The sequence below is a fragment of the Chiloscyllium plagiosum genome, chromosome 18 (assembly GCF_004010195.1).
Source record: "Chiloscyllium plagiosum isolate BGI_BamShark_2017 chromosome 18, ASM401019v2, whole genome shotgun sequence".
Lineage (NCBI taxonomy): Eukaryota > Metazoa > Chordata > Chondrichthyes > Orectolobiformes > Hemiscylliidae > Chiloscyllium > Chiloscyllium plagiosum.
In genome coordinates, this window is record NC_057727.1 from 44,145,589 (window position 1) to 44,164,841 (window position 19,253).

General features: G+C 42.8%; 1 protein-coding gene and 1 long non-coding RNA gene across 2 annotated transcripts in view; one reads left to right on the top strand and one right to left on the bottom strand.

Annotated features, from left to right (window-relative positions):
• LOC122559079 (FERM domain-containing protein 4B-like) overlaps positions 1-19,253 on the bottom strand; it is a 367,108-nt gene that overhangs the window by 314,725 nt on the left and 33,130 nt on the right. The gene's annotated exons all lie outside the window — the stretch shown is intronic.
• LOC122559081 lies at positions 12,880-17,653 on the top strand. Its single transcript, XR_006314337.1, has 3 exons — positions 12,880-13,178; positions 13,419-13,545; positions 17,338-17,653. It is a non-coding gene; the product is annotated as an uncharacterized LOC122559081 (long non-coding RNA).

Genomic DNA, 19,253 nt, shown 5'->3' on the forward strand with positions numbered 1-19,253 from the left:
CATAATTAGCACACTGACCAGGTGGAGGATTAAGGCAGATCAGCTTCAGACCTTGTAAAGTGAAGACCTCCATTCCAAGTTTTCTTATAGTCTTAGTAACCATGTCTATCTTACTAATGTAACTTGCTCCTCATTGCTGTCATTCTCATTAGAAGACTCACTTGGTGGCAGCAAGCTACATTGCTAGTGGCTGGTTTCCAAAGAAATATACAATATGGTGACAGTGTTGGGATTGACCATTAACAACAGTGAAAATTCCAATGGACTCAGAAGCAGAAGATTCTAGTAGACCCTGGATCAGTACTAGACGTTACAGCATAAAGCACTTTTATAGCTTTAAGAATTGCTGACATAGCTGATCAGTAGCTACAGCAGCAGTCCAATGACACAGCTAGACAGTGAAACAGTCAACAGAGAAACTTCTGAAAGACAACGAGGCAGGAACAACATTCAATGACAAAAGGCGTTTTACTTCAGATCTAATACAAAGCACAGAATCAAGTGCGAGTATACGAGGATAATATCAAACGAAAGCCGCTTGGTGGGTGATCAAGAGAGAGAGAGAGCGAGAGAGCGAGCGAGAGCGCGAGCGCGAGCGCGAGCGAGAGCGAGAGCGAGAGCGAGAGCGAGAGCGAGAGAGAGAGCGCGAGAGAGAGCGCGAGAGAGAGCGCGAGAGAGAGAGAGCGCGAGAGAGAGCGCGAGAGAGAGCGCGAGAGAGAGCGAGCGCGAGAGAGAGCGCACAGTTACTGCCTTTGATATTCGATTTAGTGTATCGCTACACATGGGAGTGCATCTGGGAATATTATCATCAGCTGAAATTCACAACTGATCTTGGAGGAACTGTTGGGCAAAGTTCATAGCACAGAATCAGATACGCTAATCATTGTTTGAAGTGTGGCCTACAGAGAATCTGCAGTAGTGAGTAGAGTAGGTTCTTTCTTGATTATATGTTTTTTGGAGATATGTCTCTTGATTAAACTTAAAATATAAGCCAAAGCTATTAATTTAACCTGGGACAGTGTTTATAGAGGAATAAGATGGTGTTATTTTCTGGGTCTGTAGACTGTGAAGGATCAAAAATGGCCATTAGTAGAGCGATATGCGCTTCTTGTCAGATGTGGGAGTTTAAGGGTTACTGCGGATTATATCTGCCATAAATGCTGTTGGATGCAAACCTTAACAGATCGAATGGATCGGTTGGAGAGACAGATAGAAGCGATGAGGAATTTGCAACAGCTACAGTATGTGATGGATGACAGTTAAGGAAGGGGGGAAATGTCTCAGATACAGTCACATAGATGGGTTAACTCCAGGAAGGGTGAGAGAGGTAGGCACCTAGGGCAAGAGTCTTTTGTGGATATACCCATTTCAAACAGGTATGCGGTTTTGGAAAATGTAAGGGGAACATAGCACGAACAGCCAAGTTTCTGGTATGGAGACTGGCTCTAATGCAACGAGGGGTACGTCGGGTTCCAAGAGATCAATTGTGTTAGGGGACTCTCTAGTTCGAGATACAGAGAGACGTTTGTGGCCAGCAGCGAAAAAGCAGAATGGTATTTGCTTCCCTGGTGCCAGGATCAAGGATGTCTCAAAGAGTGTGCAGAATGTTCTCGGGGGAAGAGGGGCCAGAAAGAGGTCATTGTTCACATTGGAACCAACGACATAGGAAGGGAAAAGGTTGAGATTCTGAAAGGAGATTAGAGAGAGTTAGGCAGGAATTTAAAAAGGAGGTCCTCGAGAGTAGTAATACCTGGATTACTCCCAATGCTACGAACTAGTGAGGGCAGGAATAGGAGGATAGAAAACAGATGAACGCATGGCTGAGCAGCTAGTGTATGGGGGGGGGGGGGGGGTGGGGGAGGGAGGGATTCACATTTTTGGATCATTGGAATCTCTTTTGGGGTAGAAGTGACCTGTACAAGAAGGACGGATTGCACCTAAATTGGAAGGGGACTAATGTACTGGCAGGGAGATATGCTAGAGATGCTCGGGAGAATTTAAACTAGTAATTTGGGGAGGTGGGACCCAGGGAGATAGATAGTGAGGAAAGAGATCAATCGGAGACTGTTAAAAATCACACAACACCAGGTTATAGTCCAACAGGTTTAATTGGAAGCACACTAACTTTCAGAGTGACGCTCCTTCATCAGGTGGTAGTGGAGGGCTCAATCTTACACAGAATTTATAGTAAAAATTTACAGTGTGATGTAACTGAAATTATACATTGAAAAATTGATTGTCTGTTAAGCCTTTCATCTGCTTGAATACAGTGATAGTTTCACTTCTTTTATATGTAAATCACAAAATCTTTTTTTAAAAAGTTGCATTCTCAGGTTAGTTGTTAACAATGGTGATAGCTAGACAATATGTTGAAGGCGTTGGCCCCCTGTGCCATGATGTTTAGATTAATTCTAATCTAAAAAGTGAGATAGCAGAAAGTTGTCCTGGGCAACGAACAACGATCTGTCTGAGGTTTGGCGGTTGTTTAAAGGCAAGTATTTGAGGTGTGGGGAAAGGTCTTGGTGAGGTGCTCATCCTCATTGATAATGTGTTGCAGGTCACGAAGAACATGGCGTAATTTTTGGCTCCTGGGAAGTACTGAACAACGAAGTGTACCCTGTCGGTTGCAGCATGTGTCTGTCTCCTGAGGAGGTCAACACGGTTCCTTGCTGTGGCACGTTGGAACTGGCGGTTGAGGAGTTGGGCATTGTCCTCAGAAAGACCCCGTTGTTCGTAGTAAGCTGCCCGGCTCTCAGGACAACTCCATACAACCCTGTCAAGGTAGGCGCTGCAAGACGTGTCAGAGTGTGGACATAGATACCACCACTATACATGGAGACACCTCCCACCTTGTACATGGCAGGTACTCGTGTGACTCAGCCAACGTTGTCTATCTTATACGTTGCAGGCAAGGATGCTTGGAGGCATGGTACATTGGGGAAACCGAGCAAAGGTTACAACAATGGATGAATGGGTACCGCACAACAATCAACAGACAGGAGGGTTCCCTCCCAGTTGGGGAACACTTCAGTGGTCCAGGACATTCAGCCTCGGACCTTTGGGTGACCATCCTCCAAGGTGGACTTCGGGACAGGCAGCAGAGAAAAGTGGCCGAGCAGAGGCTGATAGCTAAGTTCGGTACCCATAGGGAGGGCCTCAACCGGGACCTTGGGTTCATGTCACATTACAGGTGACCACCATTGCACTATACACACACACACACCCACACACAGAAGCGTACACAGACACCCACACACACACACTCCTAAACTCACACATGCACCCCCTCACAGACTTAAGATGCTCTGCACTCACTACACACACACACACACGCACACACACAGGCACACACACACACAGGCACACACACACAAAGACCCACATACATTTTTGTGGGATGAATTTGGACTTGCAGGATTACATTGTACTTCGCTCAAAAACTGCATGCATTCATGTAAAACTCCGTTATCTCACTTTTTAGATTAGAATCAATCCAAACATCATGGCATAGACAGAACACAGGGGGCCAACACCTTCAACATATTGTCTAGCTATCACCATTGTTAAGAGCTAACCCGAGAATGCAACTTTTTTATTAAAAGGTTTTGTGATTTACACATGAAAGAAGTGTATTATAACAGATGAAAGGCTTAACAGACAATCAACTTTTCAATGTATGATTTCAGTTACATCACACTGTAAAGTTTTGCTATAAATTCTGTGTGTTAGGATTGAGCCCTCCACTACCACCTGATGAAGGAGCAACGCTCCGAAAGCTAGTGTGCTTCCAATTAAACCTGATGGACTATAACCTGGTGTTGTGTGATTTTTAACTTTGTACACCCCAGTCCAACACCGGCATCTCCAAATCAATCTGAGACTGGTACAGTTGCGAACAGAAGCAAGTCAAACAAACAAATGTCAGGGCAGGCAGGGACAAGGTGGGACTAATAAATTAAACTGCATTTATTTCAATGCAAGGGGCCTAACAGGGAAGGCAGATGAACTTAGGACATGGTTAGGAACATGGGACTGGGATATCATAGCAATTACAGGAACATGGCTCAAGGATGAGCAGGAGTGGCAGCTTAATGTTCCAGGATACAAATTCTACAGGAAGGATAAAAAGGGAGGCAAGAGAGGAGGGGGAGTGGCATTTTTGATAAGGGATAGCATTACAGCTGTGCTGAGGGAGGAGATTCACAGAAATACATCCAGGGAAGTTATTTGGGTGGAACGGGGAAATAAGAAAGGGATGATCACCTTATTGGAATTGTATTATAGACCCCCAATAGTCAGAGGGAAACTGAGAAACAAACTTGTAAGGAGATCTCAGCTATCCGTAAGAATAATAGGGTGATTATGGTAGGGGATTTTAACTTTCCAAACAGATAGACTGGGACTGCCATAGTGTTAAGGGTTTAGATGGAGAGGAATTTGTTAAATGTGTACAAGACAATTTTCTGATTCAGCATGTGGATATACCTACTGGAGAAGGTGCAAAGCTTGATCTATTCTTGGGAAATAAGGCAGGGCAGGTGACTGAGGTGTCAGTGGGGGAGCACTTGGGGGCCAGCGACCATAATTCTATTAGATTTTAAAAAATGATGGGAAAGGATAGACCAGATCTAAAATTTGAAGTTCTAAATTGGAGAAAGGCCAAATTTTGACGGTATTAGACAAGAACTTTCGAAAGGTAAAAACAATGACTGCAGATGCTGGAAACCAGAGTTTAGATTAGAGTGGTGCTGGAAAAGCACAACAGTTCAGGCATAGGTGGAAAAGAAGATAGGCAGGTAGGAAAAGTCACGGGGACAGTGCTGAGCTGGAAGTTTGGAACTGGGATGAGGTGGGGGAAGGGGAAAATTAGGAAACTATGAGGTGGGGGAAGGGGAAATGAGGAAACTGTTGCAGTCCACATTGATGCCCTGGGGTTGAAGTGTCCTGAGGCAGGAGATGAGGCGTTCTTCCTCCAGGCTTCTGGTGGTGAAGGAGCGGCGGTGAAGGAGGCCCAGGACCTCCATGTCCTCGGCAGAGTGGGAGGGGGAGTTGAAATGTTGGGCCACAGGGCAGTGTGGTTGATTGGTGCGGGTGTCCCAGAGATGTTCCCTAAAGCGCTCTGCTAATTGGAGTCCAGTCTCCCCAATGTAGAGGAGACCTCATCGGAAGCAACGGATACAATAAATGATATTGGTGGATGTGCAGGTAAAACTTTGATGGATGTGGAAGGCTCCTTTAGAGCCTTCTCTAAAGGAGGAGGTGAGGGAGGAGGTGTGGGCGCAGGATTTGCAATTCCTGTGGTGGCAAGGGAAGGTGCCAGGATGGGACAGTGGGTTGTAGGGGTGTGTGCACCTGACCAGGTAGTCACTGAGGGAACAGTCTTTGCGGAAGGCAGAAAGGGGTGGGGAGGGAAATATATCCCTGGTGGTGGGGTCCGTTTGGAGGCGATGGAAATGTTGGCAGATCATTTGGTTTATGCAAAGGTTGGTAGGGTGGAAGGTGAGCACCAGGGGCGTTCTGTCCTTGTTACGGTTGGAGGGGTGGGGTCTGAGGGCGGAGGTGCATGATGTGGACGAGATGCATTGGAGGACACCTTCTAATCAAGAACTTTCGAAAGCTGATTGGGGACAGATGTTCGCATGTAAAGGGACGGCTGGAAAATGTCTCATTTCTGAGGGTTTCCCAATGAGAATCCAGAGAAAGTATATTCCTGTTAGGGTGAAAGGAAAGGCTGGTAGGTATAGGGAATGCTGGATGACTAAAGAAATTGAGGGTTTGGTTAAGAAAAAGAAGGAAGCATATGTAAGATATAGACAGGATAGATCGAGTGAATCCTTAGAAGAAGAGTATAAAGGAAGTAGGAATATACTTAAGAGGGAAATCAGGAGGGCAAAAAGGGACATGAGATAGCTTTGGCAAATAAAATTAAAAGGAGAATTCAAGGGTTTTTACAAATACATTAAGGACAAAAGGCAAACAAGGGAGAGAATAGGGCCCCTCAAAGATCAGCAAGGCGGCCTTTGTGGAGCGGCAGAAAATGGCGGAGATACTAAACGAGTATTTTGCATCAGTATTTACTGTGGAAAAGGATATGGAAGATATAGACTACAGGGAAATAGATGGTGACATCTTGCAAAATGTCCATATTAAAAGAGGAGGTAGTGTTGGATGTCTTGAAATGCATAAAGTTGAATAAATCCCCAGGACCTGATCAGGGTGTACCCTAAAATTCTGTGGGAAGCTAGAGAAGTGATTGCTGGGCCGCTTGCTGAGATATTTGTATCATCGATGGTCACAGGTGAGGTGCCGGAAGACTGGAGGTTGGCAAATGTGGTGCCATGGTTTAAGAAAGGTGGTAAGGACAAGCCAGGGAACTATAGACCGGTGAGCCTGACCTCAGTGGTGGGCAAGTTGTTGGAGGGAATCCCGAGGAACAGGATGTACATGTATTTGGAAAGGCAAGGGCTGATAGGGATAGGCAACATGTTTTTGTGCATGGGAAATCATGTATCACAAACTTGATTCAGTTTTTTGAGGAAGTAACAAAGAGGATTGATGAGGGCAGAGCGGTAGATGTGATCTATATGGACTTCAGTAAGGCGTTCAACAAGGTTTCCCATGGGAGACTTATTAGCAAGGTTAGATCTCATGGAATACCAGGGAGAACTAGCCATTTGGATACAGAACTGGCTCAAAGATAGAAGACAGAGTATGGTGGTGGAGGTTTGCTTTCAGACTGGAGGCCTGTGACCAGTGGAGTGCCACAATGATCGGTGCTGGGAACTCTACATTTTGTCATTTACATAAATGATTTGGATGCGAGCATAAGAGGTACAGTTAGTAAGTTTGCAGATGACACCAAAATTAGAGGTGTAGTGGACAGTGAAAAGGGCTACTCCAGATTTCAATAGGATCTTGACCAGATGGGCCAATGTGCTGAGGAGTGACAAATGGAGTTTAATTCAGATAAATGTGAGGTGTTGCATTTTGGGAAAGCAAATGTTAGCAGGACTTATACACCTTAATGGTAAGGTCCGAGGGAGTGTTGCTGAACAAAGAGACCTTGAAGTGCAGGTTCATGGCTCCTTGAAAGTGGAGTTGCAAGTAGACAGGATAGTGAAGAAGGCATTTGGTATGCTTTCCTTTATTGCTCAGAGTATTGAGTACAGGAGTTTGGAAGTCATGTTGCAGCTGTTAGGCCACTTTTGCATGCAATTCTGGTCTCCTTCCTATCGGAAAGATGTTGTGAAACTTGAAAGGGTTCAGAAAAGATTTACAAGGGTTGGAAGATTTGAGCTACAGGGAGATGCTGAACAGGCTGGGGCTGTTTTCCCTGGAGCATCGGAGGCTGAGGGGTGACCTTATAGAGGTTTACAAAATTATGAGGGGCATGGATAGGATAAATGGACAAAGTCTTTTCCCTGGGGTCGGGGAGTCCAGAACTACAGGGCATAGGTTTAGGGTGAGAGGGGAAAGATATAAAAGAGACCTACGGGGCAAATTTTTCACAGAGGGTGGCACGTGTATGGAATGAGCTGCCAGAGGATGTGGTGGAGGCTGGTACAATTGCAACATTTAAGAGGCATTTGGATGGGTATATGAATAGGAAGGGTTTGGAGGTATATGGGCCGGGTGCTGGCAGGTGGGACTAGATTGGGTTGGGATATCTGGTCGGCATGGATGGGTTGGACCGAAGGGTCTGTTTCCATGCTGTACATCTCTATGACTCTAATGATTCTAAGTCAGGGATGAGGTATCCCTCAAAATTCCTAAGCTTGACTAAAGCATAGATGCCCAAACAACGCTGTAAATTGCACAACCACTGGTCCCTTCACAAAATGATTTTATTTTCCATGATTTGGGACTGGGCCTAGGACGGGATAGACCACTGTTTCCAATAGTGCATTAATATTTATTAAAACCATTGATGATTCCAGGATATATTCCAGTAAATGTTTCCTGTCCAGAGCAATTGGAGACAGAGCGGAGGTGATATTGAAGACCAGGAGGTTGCTGGGAAGTTAAGAACTTAGTATACATTTGGGCAGTGGCTAAACTCAAGATACTACATGTGTAGTATCCCCCTTCCACACCTCCCCCTCCTCTAACAAGAAGAAAAAGGACTTTGTAAGGTTTCTTTTCTTTCATATATTTAAGTGCATATTTGGTATTAGTTAGTGGAGTTAAAGCTGAGGCTTACAATGGCAGGGGACCTCAGACCCGTGGCACATGCCTCTGCTTGATGTGGGAGCTTAGGGACATGGCTGACGTCCCTAACTCTTATACTTGCAAGAAGGGTGTCCAGCTACAGCTCTTCTTTGACTGCATGATGGCTCTGGAGCAGCAGATGGACTCACTGTGGAGCATCCGTGATGCTGAGGAGGTCGTGGATAGCAAGTTTAATGAATTGGTAACATCGCAGATTAGAATTTGCTAAGGGAGACGGTGAGTGGGTGATCAAAGGGCAGAGAAAATGTAGGAAGGCAGTGCAGGTGTCCGCTGTGGTCATCTCCCTCCAAAACAGGTATACCGTTTTGGATACTGTTTGGGGAGGGGGCTCACCAGGGGAGGGCAGCAGTTGCATGATCATGACACCGTGGTGGGCACTGCTTTTCACAAGGGTGGGAAAAAGACTCATAGGGCTATAGTCATAGGGGATTCTATTGTTAGGTGAGTAGATAGCCGGTTCTGTGGTCGAAAACAAGACTCCAGGATGGTATGTTGCCTCCCAGATGTTTGAGTCAGGGATGTCACTGATTGGCTACAGAGCATTTGGAAAGGGGAGGGTGAACAGCCAGTTGTCGTGGTGCATACAGGCACCAATGGTACAAGTAAAAAATGAGATGAGGTCCTGAAAGCAGAATTCAGGGAGCTGGGAGAGAAGTTAAAGAGGAGGACCTCAAAAGGTCGTGATCTCAGGATTGCTACCAGTGCCACTTGCAAGCCAGGGTAATAATGAAAAAATAGGCAGGATGAACGCATGGCTTGAGGTATGGTGCAGGAAGGAGGGGTTCAGATTTATGGGACATTGGGACTGGTTCTGGGGAAGGTCTATTACAAATCCGATGGTCTACACCTGAACAAGACTGGAATGAATGTCCTTGGGGGAGTTTTTGCTACTGCTGTTGGGGAGGGTTTAAACTAATGTGGCAGGGGGCTGGGAACCAGAAGAGGAGACGAAATAGACAGTGGAGGTTGGAAACTAGAGACTGTAAGGATCATGAAGTTAGCATTACCAAGGGGAAGAGTTGGCAGAGATCAGATGAACACAAAACAACTGGCAGCCTGAAGTGCATATACCCATTATGCTTCTTGCATTAAAGTAAGGCAGGTAATCTTAGGGCTTGGATTGGTGCCGGTGATCATAGAAACTTGTTTGAAGGAAGGGCATAATTGGAAACTAAATTTTCCAGGATATAGATGCTTCACACAGGACAGGGAGGGAAGTAAAGGTTTGGGGGTGTGGCAGAAAAAGAGTTGCATTGCTGGTCAGGGATGATAACACAACTGTGCTAAAGGAGGACATTACAGAGGGCTTGAGCAGTGAGGCATTATGGGTAGAGCGGAGACATAAGAAGGGTGCAGTTATATTGTTAGGGTTGTACTACAGGCCTCCCAACAGTGAGCGTTAGATAGAAGAACAAATAGGTAAACAGATTATGGAAAGATGTAGAGCCAACAGGATGGTGGTGATGGAAGATTTTAATTTTCCCAACATTGAGTGGGACACACTAAGTTTCAGAGGTCTGGATAGGGCAGAATTTGTAAGGAGCATTCAGGAAAGTTTTCTAGAACAGTATTTAAAAGTCCAACTAGGGAAGGGGCCATATTGGACCTGGTGTTGGGAATGAGCCAGACCAGGTGGTCGAGGTTGCAGTGGGGGATTTCTTTGGGAATAGTGACCACAATTCTGTGAGTTTTAGAATACGCACATAATACTTTGTAGATGACACGAAGATCGGTGGAGTAGCAAAAAGCTGCGAGGACTGTCAAAGAATACAGGAGAAATATAGATAGACTGGACAGTTGGGCAGAGAAGTGGCAGATGGAGTTCAATCTAGACAAAGTGTGAGGTGACGCATTTTGGGAGGTCTAATTCTAGAGCGAATTATACAGTAAACGGAAGAGCCTTGGGAAAAGTTGATAAGCAGTGAGAGATCTGGGAGTTCAGGTCCATTGTACCCTGAAGGTGGCTGCACAGGTGGATAGAGTGGTCAAGAAGGCATATGATATGCTTGCCTTCATCGGACGGGATATTGAGTACAAAAGCTGGCAGGTTATGTTAAAATTGTACACGACCGCATTTAGAATACGGTGTACAGTTCTGGTCGTCACATTACCAAAAGGATGTGGACACTTTGGAGAGGGTGCAGAGAAGGTTTACGAGGATGTTGCCTGGTATAGAAGGTGCTAGCCATGAAGAAAGGTTGAGTAGGTTAGGATTGTTTTCATTAGAAAAAAGGAGGTTGAGGGGGGACCTGATTGAGGTTATGAAATCATGAATGATATTGACAGGATGGATAGAGATAAGCTTTTTCCCCAGGGTGAGGGATTCAATACTGAGAGGCCACGCGTTCAAGGTGAGACAAGAAAAGCTTAAGGGGTATACACGTAGAAAGTACTTTACACAGACGGTGGTAGGTGCCTGGAATGTGTTGCTAGCAGAGGTGGTAGAGGCAGGCACGGTAGATTCATTTAAGGTACATCTGGACAGATGCATGAGTAGGTGGGGAGCGGAGGGATACAGATGCTTAGGAATGGGGTGATAGGTTTAGTCAGTGGATTTGGATCGGCACAGGCTTGGAAGGCTGAAGGGTCTGTTCCTGGACTGTAAATATTCTTTGTTCTTTGTTCTGAATAATTAATAGTACAGATGCTTCATTATTTATCTGAAATGTTGAGGGAAGTAAACTGAATGAATAACCAGATGAGACCATTTATCAGATTTAGTCAATTGCATTTTGATGCCACCAGATATCAATTTGCTACTGACTCAAGAGAGACCTACCTGGGATTTACTTCATCCTAAATCAGATTACATCATGCACAAGTAACGGCCATTTCTGTCTCAATATCAAACTTCGGTGCATTAAAAATTATAATCAACCAGTCTCTATTCTTCTAAGAAAACAGATCTATTCTGTTTTCTTCTTCATCAGTTCTTTTTATGTCTCTGCAGCCAAATGTCTCATACACGACTGTAAATGAGAATATATTGAATTTCCTAAAACAGCCAATATTATCCAAATAGCAGTAAATGAAAAGCAACCATCCACTCACCTTGAAGTACTGAAGTCTAACATATCAATATTTCACATTACATGAGGCCTTGCTCCATACTTTCCTTCTCTAGTGTGTTTGCACCTTGCCGATATGTACCAGTTTTATCTTCCTCTCACTGCCTGCAATCTCTCTGCCTCTCCTCAGCCTGTACTACTTCCACGGCCTCCTCTGCAGTGTAAACCAACCTCTGGTATCACATTACAGTGCATGGGAATCTTTTCCTGCTTCCCACTGTGCATGAATCTCACCTAATGCTGCAATGCACCTTTGCCACTGCCGGAATGTTGAGGCCAAGTTTTCCAACTACACAAAAGAATATTGAATTTTTTCAATACGCTATAAGATCGCAATTTATTTGCTTTATTTCTTGGCTAATTAGTAAAGCAAGTTCAATAATGTCGTTGATATTTACAGATTTTAAAGCTGTTGCTGTGAAGTTTTGGCTTTTGCTACTTGGATTTAAACTTCAAACATTTACAAACATTCTCATTTTATCCTCAGAATATTTATTAATCTCTTTAAACCTATTTATCAAGCTACCTCTTTATCTAATTTCCTTGTTCTGTGACCATGTAAATAGAAGGCAAAGCATTTTACAGTTCATCTGCCAGATTGAACATTTGGACAATGTAATTTATGGCACAGAAACAGACCATTTGGGCAGTGCTCATGCACTACACAATCTTCCTCCTACATACTATGTCGAGCTTTATCAGGATACTCTTGGCATTATTTCTTCAAGTACGTATCCAGCTTCCCCTTCAAAGCATCAATGCTACCCACCTCAACCACTTTATGTGGTAGCAATTTCCACACCCTGAAAATTCTCGTTTCCCCACAGTTTGAGATGCATTTTACATATCTTATGAATTCATAGAGAAGGAGATCACTTACTCGAAAAGTGCTTTACTTTCCTGAAACTGAGGTCTGTTGTGACATGATTGTTGAATTGAACCAGACTGAAGTGGCTAGGTTTTGAATCTTTTCAAATTTGTTGATCAACAGCTTCATATTAGAATGTAACTATTGCAATAAAAAAATCTATCTTATATTTTTGACAACAATATTATTGAATTATAAAGATTATAACGTTCAAGTTTGCACTGGGCATAGATAACATTTGGGTGGATAGAAGCATAAATCAATCTTGTACAATTTATTTTTACATAGCTGAAAAATGGCCTCAAAGTAAAATCTGGTTGCTCTCCTGGATATGGTTATGAAGTGTAGTGAACACTTCTTCCTATTATTACCTCGAAAGGCTATGAATTGGATTTGCTATCTGGTAAAGTCCTGACTGATTTATTTGTAAAATATCAGTTATAAGACCATTTTCAGCACGTGCATAGAATGATAAGACAAATAAATGTCAGCAGTTGGAAAGGCTAGTACTGCCTGTCAGGCATGCATTATCTCTACATTGAAATTCAATAACCATTAAAAACCAGCTCAGGGACAGTGAAGTGTGATTAACCTATGCCCATTGCTTCTGACGCAAGTAACATACCAATGTTGTGCTGCCTGCTAATTAACAAGCTCGCCTGATTCAGTAACTGCATTAGTGAGTCACTACATTTTAGCAAGGGACCCAAAATCACGATAGACTGGGACCATTAAAAGTTGTCTACGCAAAGGTACTTAATACCAGCTTGCACCTCTTAACTAGCATACGTATTGGAGCAGGAGTAGATGCTGGACATCATTTACATATGATTCGCACCCAGGAAGGACAGAATACTCTATGGAGAGAGAGGGCTTCCGGATTTTCTGACATAGCAGGGAGTCCTCAGACAGGGGGAAGTGGAGAAACATCTATTGTCTTGACAAATTCTCAGGAGCCATTAGGAGCATTTGCCATGGTGGTCAATGCCTGAATACAGACACCAAGTTCCTAGGTATGTAGCACTATAAAACGTTCAATAATCTTATATAACTGATTGAGACGAGTGAATCTAACTTCAAATGAAATTTACTACAAACTACACCAATGATGCAGTCCAATGCATTCACACTCTGACATCTCAATCAACAATGTCGATGTATCACGATTCATAGGTGCATGACAATGTACCTCTCACTTTTCCCCACTACAGGTACCAATTATCAGGCTCAGGTCCTGTGCTTTCTCTTTTCAGATACAGAAAACTGCAATCTCTCAAGTCAACAATGGAAGAGCAACAGGTTGGGAGAAGAGGAAGATGACAAAAGGCCCTCCATCTCACACGAGTAGTCACCAGCTCAGATACTGACCATGCAATTAAGGTAGCATTAAAAACACAATGTGCACCATTTCCTTTGGGATGTATGATAATGATTTTGGTTTTTTTGAGGCTTTTGGGGTCAAGTAGGAATTTAAAGTGGAAATTTTGGATGATCTCATTAAGTGTAATAAATTAAAGCTATTCTTTAAAAAAATTGCAAGCTTGTCATGGGGAAATTGAGAACACTGTTGTGCTGCTGCTACTACTAGTATTTGTTTTTAAAAAGTTAGTCAAATCGTTTTTTCAAAAACAAGAATTAAGTCACAATTTTATTTTCTCATAATGTCTTCTGTCTCTCGTTCATATGTTATACTGAGTTTGCTCAATTTGTTTTGTCTGCAGGAACAATGAATCCTGCATTGTCCAAAGTGTAGGAAGTGTGCATGTGGGAGATGGTATCTGGCAAAATAGTGTTCTGCAATATGATGTTTATTAGCATACTGCTATAAGATTGATATATGGCTCAAATGCAATTGATTATTTCTCTAGAAGCGAATGGCACAATGTATTTGCATTGAAGCTAACATTGAACAATGATTTGTACAGTATATATTTAGGAAGTACTCACATTCTGTTAACAGTCAGATGAATAGATTTTGCACACATATTGATGCCCTTATTTCAGTGAATTTTGTAGTTACTTTGTAGAATGCATGAATTTTACAGTGGCAGTGGATTTGACCCATAGTAGTCTGCCTATATTTATTCTCTGCAGGAAAGTCATTGCAGTGTACTTCAGTGTGACCATAGACCATAAGATACAGGGGCAGAATTAGGCCATTCAGCTCACTGAATGGCAGAGCTGACTCAATCATAGAACCCCTACAGTATGGAAACAGGCTATTTGACCCAACAAGTCCACACAAACCCTACAAAGAGCATCCCACCCTACTCTTGCAACCTTATACCTCCCATAGCTAGCCCTCCTAACCTACACATCCCTGGTCACAATGGGCTTTTTAGCATGGCCAATCTACCTAATCTGCACATCTTTGGACTATGGGAGGAGACTTGAGCACCCGGAGGAAACCCATGCAGACATGGGAAGAATGTGCAAACTCCACACAGTTGCTGGAGGGTGGAATTGAACCTAGATCCCTGGCACTGTGAGTCAACAGTGCTAACCACTGAGCCACCAAACCATGGCCAATATATTTCTCAAACCCTTTCTCCTATTTTCTCCCCATAACCCTTGATCCTTCTTATTAATCAAGAAACTCTCTGTCTTAAGTACACTCAATGACATGGTCTCCACAGCCGTCTGCGACAATGAGTTCCACAGATTCACCACCCACTGGCTCAAAACATTCCTCCTCTACTGAGTTGTAAAGGGTCATCCCTTCACTTGGAGACTGTCCCCTTGGGTCCTAGACTCTTCTACTAGGTGAATCATCCTGCCCATGTCCTTTCCATCCAGGACTATCAGTATTCGGTAAGTTTCAGTGAGATTTCCTACCGACCCAATCCTTTTAAACTCTAAGAACATACCTAGAATCCTCAACCAATCCTCATGAGAAGCATTTAGACAGTCACGGACTGGTTGGGAATAGAGAGATATGGGCCATATGTAGGCAGATGGAATTAGTTCAGAATGGCATCATTGTCAGTGCAGACATGGTGGGTCAAAGGCCCTGTTTCTGTACTCTACTGTTCTATGAATGCAGCAGGTGGTGATGTGTGCAAGAGTGACCTGCCAGAAGTGGTGAAGGCTGGAACTATTACAACATTTAAAAGGTACCTGGATGGGTTTATGAATAGGAAGGTTTTAGAGGGATATGGCCCAAGTGCTGGCAAAGGGGACTAGATCAAGTTAGGATACCTGGTCGGCATGGACAAGTTGGACGAAAGGGTTTGTTTCTGTGCTGTACATCTCTATGACTTATGTACATCTGGTGAGACATTGAGCAAACGTGATCTGCAGCCAAGATTGGGGGCAGGTGGGACTAGATTGGGTTGGGATATCTGGTTGGCATGGACGGGTTGGACCGAAGGGTCTGTTTCCATGAGGTACATCTCCAAGACTCTATAACTGTGAACCACTAGCTCATCGGAGGGGGAGGTCACACAAGAACTGAAATACTCAATAAATCTGGTTGCACCAGTTGAAGATTGTTGACCAGAAACTGCCTGCCCAGGCTGCCCTGCAGTCTGAAATGGAGAGCATCTTGAAGTTTTATTTCAAGTCGATCTATAGTCTCCTTAAAAAATCAGCAACTTTCTACCAGCCATGCTGCAGGTCACTCAGGTAGCACTGAGTAGCTGCAATGGACCTCAAAAACACATACTGAAGAAACAAAGAAAGTTGATGACTGTATGCAATACACATGCTTTGATTTCTAAGATTTAATTTGGGTGTTTATTTGAAGTGAACATTTGATTTTGATTTGTGGCAAGCAGGATGAAGCAGGATGATGTGATGGTCAATAACAGAGAAATGTAGGGTGTGGGACCATTGGCAATGGAGAACTAGGTTGCATTCACTAGTTTCACAATTAAGTGAACTGTTCTTGAAGAGCTGTCAAGATTACCATCTCCTCCTATTGCTTCACCTCCCAATCCTTCACTGCTCACCATGTAGCTGGAGACTTGGGTCATTCCCTGATGATTGCAGATCATACCAAGATCTAACACCGACTCTGTTGGGTGGGCATGATTTCTCTTGAGCAGTCCAGGCAGCGAGTACTTCAGCATACCAATCATCCATTGTGTCACATTTCATGGGCGACTATCATTATTTGGATAGAGCACGCGTGTGGAGGCTAAACATTGGACACATCAGCCACATCATCAGATAGCTCTTGTTTGCCAGAAACAATACATTGTTCTTTGTGGTTTGTCATACAGATATCATGGGTAGAGGATCACAGGCTGAAGACTGACTCTCGCCAGGATACTAAGTATTCATCTTCATGGTTCACTGTAGAAGTGCACATACCAACTGGGATGGACGCTATATTATGGCATAGATTCCAGACCAGGCAGACTGCATAACATTTACGGGACATCAGTATCCTAAGAGCCCTTCCCCCATCTCTTAGCAGTTCACCTGCTCTACATCCTCTATTCAGTCTCACTACCATGCTGTAATCCTATGAGAATGCATAATATTAGGAGAGTCTAATGAAATTGAAGTCAAGACAAGACAATGTCCTTCACCATTTGCTATACCACTCCCTACAGGCTTCAACAAATGACCTGTACGAAACAGTAAACATTGCTACAACAACTATTATTAGAATTAGGAATCAATCAGCAACTAATCTGAAAGTAGTTAATGATCCCCTTAACGTGTAATGTTGGTTATGGATGTTAACAGTAAATTCATTTTTCTTACTTATATACAGGTGAAGGGTATTAATTGAGAAAATGTTTTATTCAAACTGTTGTGCTGCTGAGTTGGGAGTTGTGTGCTTCAAATTTTTCACTTCTTAAATAAATTTAAGACAGAGTAAAGATTGGTTTCAGTCCTGTCCTTCACAAACTGGCCTTGGGAATTACAGTAGTGGGTGCTCCATGCCACTGAGCATGCATTCATTCACGATTAAGAGGATATTAGCCGAAATGCTGACACCCAAAATGATAGTGATAATGCCAAGTTAGCAATGACATGTTGATTGACTGGAGGTTACTGAAAATTTTAAAGAAATAGATACATTTTTTAGATTTTAAAAGGCATCAAGGCCATTGTGGAGAAAACAGGAACATGGCGAATGAGAGAGAGAGAGGATCAGATTTGGTCAGATTAAACAATGGAGCAGGCTCTAATGACTGAATGGCTTCCTTTTGTTCCTAGTTCCTACAAGTTGCCTGTCTTTCAGCAGCTGCTCCCTGCATATGTGCTATTGACCTCGTCTGATACATGTGAAGACATTTGTGCCAGAAGTGCATGAGGATCTCAGCGACGCACGAACCTCTAAGGCCATTTGTGCTGCCAAAAAAAGCTGAGGGCTGTCTCTTCAAATTGTAAACATCATTCCCATGCAAATAAATGTGTGAAAAAATATAAAAGATTATCAGGTAGTTAAATTAAAATAAATATTTTGCAAAGTATTTGGTTGACATAACTCCTCATTGAAAGGGCACTGAATTGAAAGAACTCGTGCTGTTGCTTATCGCACAATATTAGCTTCACTTCATATCAAAGGCTGAATTTTCTATTAACCAGTACATTTACAGCCTCCACATTGAGGTATTGAAGCGTGATCACTGTCTATTGAATTTTTTCTCTGCATTAGTCAGCAGTTCTAGGAAACAAAGTGAGAATATTGAAGAAGTAACAAAGAATTTTATAATGTGTCAAATCATGCATGAAATGATACACTCATTTATCAAATAACAAAGTCAAGCATTACCAGGGATACTGGAATTATTTCCCTGGCTTATACCTCTTAAATTTCTCCATCAAAGAATCATTTTCTGATCTAGGTTCTGGGATGAAAGTGTTGTCACAGGAGTAGGTACTGTATGGAATGGGCTAATATTTAAGAACTCTTTTTCCAATCAACTTGAGAAAATGTTCTTGTGACAATTTCTTAGAGCAGCTCATCCTAAAGATAGCTATTGTAGATTTGATAAATGTGCAACAAGAGTAACTAATGACCGCATAATAAAGGTGCTCCTTGCTAGGACTGATAGTAACATAATTGAATCGTCCATTCAGTTTGAGTTTTAAACTTAAACAAAGACAATTGTGAATTAACCAAGACATTGTTGCCGAAAGAGATCTGGGAATTTAGGTTCAGGGAGCAGGCCTGAGAAATGAATAATGGAAAGGAAGCAAATGGAAAATGAATTGATCAGATGATCATCTGTTCTTCACTATAGAATGGATACATTTAACATTCTTGAAATAATGATGCATCAGACAGAAGAAACTTCAAATAACTACAATCACTCAATTTAAAAAAAAAGAGTGCTGAGAAAATTAATAGAAATGAAAGCTGGCAAATTTTCTGGAGTAGATTAACTTGATCCTTGAGACAAGAAGTGACTGCTGGGTTTGTAAGTGCATTGGCTTTAATTTATCAAAATTCTTTAGATTTTGGAAAGTTCACAACAGATTTGAAAATAATAAATGTAACTCCTCTATTCATGAAAGGAGGAAGACAGAATTCAGAAAACTACAGGAAATCTCATTGAAACCTTCAAGATCCTGAGGGGATTTGATAGGGTGCACACGGAGAAGACTTTTGTTTATTCTCTCAAGAAAGGTGGGTATTGCTGGCAGGGTCAACATTTATTGTCCTTGAGGTGGTGGTGAGTTATGCCACCTTGAATTGTTGAAGTCCATATGCTGTAGCAAGACCCACAATGCGTTTAGAGAGCAAGTTCCAGGATTTTGACCCAATGATATTTATTTTCCTCTGGAGGGAGACACAAAAACTAGGGAACACATAGATTAAAGGGACTACATCTCCCATTTCAGATACAGAAAATAAAGTTTATTTTCTCTCTCACAAGAGTCATAAAATATGGAATTCTCTTCCCCAGAGAAAGTGTAAAAGGTCATCGAATACTTTTAAAGACAGAGGTCAGGAGATTCTTAATGAATAGAGAAGACAGTATAAGGTCGAGGCAGGAAGATGCAAACGGGGCTGCAATCAGCTAATCCATAAGTTTACTAACTGGCGGAGCAAGCTCAAGGGGCTAAATTGTCTACTCCGGTCCTTAACTTGTGTTCGTATGAATTGAGAAAAATAAGAGGTGATC